This window comes from Branchiostoma floridae, chromosome 7 (assembly GCF_000003815.2).
Source record: "Branchiostoma floridae strain S238N-H82 chromosome 7, Bfl_VNyyK, whole genome shotgun sequence".
NCBI lineage: Eukaryota > Metazoa > Chordata > Leptocardii > Amphioxiformes > Branchiostomatidae > Branchiostoma > Branchiostoma floridae.
In genome coordinates, this window is record NC_049985.1 from 17,443,691 (window position 1) to 17,447,040 (window position 3,350).

General features: G+C 37.5%; 1 protein-coding gene across 1 annotated transcript in view; it reads right to left on the bottom strand.

Moving 5' to 3' along the window:
• LOC118420106 overlaps positions 1 to 3,350 on the bottom strand; it is a 19,960-nt gene that overhangs the window by 786 nt on the left and 15,824 nt on the right. The gene's annotated exons all lie outside the window — the stretch shown is intronic.

Genomic DNA, 3,350 nt, shown 5'->3' on the forward strand with positions numbered 1-3,350 from the left:
GTCGTTACTAAGAAATGAAATGCTAAAACCACTACAGTTACCAGTCGTTACTAAGAAATGAAATGCTAAAACCACTACAGTTACCAGTCGTTACTAAGAAATGAAATGCTAAAACCACTACAGTTACCAGTCGTTACTAAGAAATGAAATGCTAAAACCACTACAGTTACCAGTCGTTACTAAGAAATGAAATGCTAAAACCACTACAGTTACCAGTCGTTACTAAGAAATGAAATGCTAAAACCACTACAGTTACCAGTCGTTACTAAGAAATGAAATGCTAAAACCACTACAGTTACCAGTCGTTACTAAGAAATGAAATGCTAAAACCACTGCAGTTACCAGTCGTTACTAAGAAATGAAATGAACAGGCGACACTATTAATCCGGAAAAACACTCTAAATCCGGAAAACATTGATTATTATGACATACTTTGAGATTGAAATTTAGTATTCTAGAATATGACATAGTACATGATGACAATTACGTAGATAACATCGGCAGGTCCCTCGGGACTAGGTCAGTTCTGCAGAATTCTGCACTTTGGTCGCAGAATTCTGCACTTTGGTCGCAGAATTCTGCACTTTGGTCGCAGAATTCTGCAAACCACTTGCAGAATTCTGCAAACCACTTGCAGAATTCTGCAACCTATTTGCAGAATTCTGCAACCTATTTGCAGAATTCTGCAACCCAAATGCAGAATTTTCCATTGAAGTACAAAATATGAAATAATGTGCCATGCTTCATTCATTTCATGGTGTTAGAGAGTAGATTTACTTCTACTTCTACTGCATGTACTACTTCATGTGTGTAGAAGATGCAAGAAACATGTTACATTTTTCCAAAACAATTCACTACAGTACTGGAGTCATGTTAAAGGCATCACTATGGTAAGGGTCACACGTGAGCATATTTTGTACACAATCTTGTACATGAAAAAATGAGTGCAAGGGAAATAACTTCTGAACATTTGACGGTATGTACGTACGAATGAGCAATAATCTGGCATGTCATGTCAATGTTTATTTGTCAATACCCAGTCATATGCCCAACATTTGGGATTTTTTTTAATACATCACATGGGTGTAGCAAATCCAGCACATTCATTGTGCATGAGGTTCATGTGCAGACTGCGCAAAACTGTTTTTCTCGCTGCGAACAGGTGTGTATGCATGGCTTGTTCCGAGCGTATTTCTGTCGTACCCAACATATGCTGATCTCATGATTAACCCATTTTCGATGAATGCAAAGCATATTCAAAGCTCATTTTTGATTGATTTTAAAAAAAATGGTTGCCTCCCGCTGTTACTATCGCTTACTGGTCTATTGCAGAGATCCACAGCATGATCTTCAAACTTTTGACATCATGGGCCACCCGAAATGTGAATCACCATTTATATATTCATACCAAATCTCGATTGCACCCTTGGTGTTTGTCCAGTGCACTATCTGTACCTATCCATGTGTTTGTCATACGTACAATGAGCAGAACGGTATACTAATTCATGCAATGTGTTGTGTGTTGTATCTTCGCTGCACATACGCTTTGTCTATGCTGCTCAGATCTAGAGCTCGTTCCGAGAGATCAAGATATCACAGCGTATGAAGTGCAAAGACATAGCGTACTCACAATGCATGGTACTTACGTGGGACTGATGCATTGCAAATTCAAGCATATGAGCTGTGAAACAGCGTACATGTACGTACGATAGTTTTGTGCATGTCAAAAGCTACCAGGATACTCTGCGTATGCCTTTGTACCTAAAGCCAGTTTCACACGTGCGTTTATATCCCGAAGTCCATTTCAGGTCTGTGTGGAAATCTTTGCCTCTATCAGGCTTCACAGGCCGCTGGAGAAATAGTAGAAATGGACAAGTATATTAGACACATTACATGCCAGAGGAGTTAGCTATCCAAGGAGTACGGTTAGCAACCAGGTAACTCTGCTGGCATATTTTATAGCTATGTTTATCCAATTTTTATACAGACTTGAATACATGTATATCTCGCAGTAGAGATTGCGAGCGATTGTCCTGGGACAGATTGCGATCTGAGTTTGTCATAGGACAGACTGCGGTTGGGATCTGTCCTGGCACAATCAGTGATTTCTGCCCTAGTATAGATTGCATTCAGTATCTGTCCAAGGACAAACTCCGATTTAAACTCAAATGATGCTAAGTTATAGGAAACCGGCTGCAATCGGGATCTGACCTAAGACAATCGGCGATTCTAGTTCTGTAGAACAATCTCCAATTCTACTAGGAGAAATTCTGATTAGATAAAAATATAATAAATCCTTGCACAACTAACATTTCAACCAGTGTTCAGCATACTACCTGCATTCAAAATTACTATTTTACTAATAATAGGTGAATTACTTTGTAATTTGTAACAGATAAATTTCATGTTAGTATATTTTCTGTTATAAGTAATTAAGGTCTGATAATGGTGTCAAAATGTGATATGTAAAAGATACCCAAAAGGTGATCAAACAATGTGTCCGTATCAAAATTTCTATTCACTACATTACAATACTCAATAGACATAGTTTACATGAATACTGAACCATTTTGAACTTTGGAAGAAAACAACTGAAAAGTCCAGTGATCAAAAGTGATCAGATGTCAAAATATCAATCACAGTAACTGTTTTCACTTACAGTTTCACACCTATTCAGTACATTTTACTAGTCAGATATGAGTGCAAGTTAACATAAAATTGACACAAGTCTGGTAGCCTTGAGTGTAGTTGGTAATAAGTGCTATAGTACAGGTTTGCAGTCTTCCTAAATAAAATCATGGTTTATAAAAAAAGTATTGCTGTTTCTTTTATCTTAGCATCATTTGAGTTGGAATCAGAGTTTGTCCTAGAACAGATCCCGGTTACAATCTGTACCTAGTAGAATCACCGATTGTCCTAGGACAGATGCCGACGTCATAGGACAAACTCTGATCACAATCTGTCCTAGGACAATTGGTGATATCGCAATCTCTACTGTGACATATACATGCAATTGTGAACCCACCTTAAATGGTGTGCGTATTGCGCATATGACTGCATATGTAAAAAATGTCAATACGGACCGCAGATAGACTAACGTCTTATGTATGCACGTGTTACCCTATCTGAGTGTTTTAGGGGAAATGCTCAGGTATCCATTGATTCTATATAACTTTTATATGATTTTTTGCAGTTATGTAAATGTAACTAGTCTATTAGCCGTATCTAATTGAGCCATTTAAATGGTATAATAATGCTTAGCCACCAAGTAGCTATGACTTCTTTGTTGTACATAATTTTTGTTTTATTTTGCACATATCTTGGCCTTTTAGGAAAGCAAAAATCAGCAA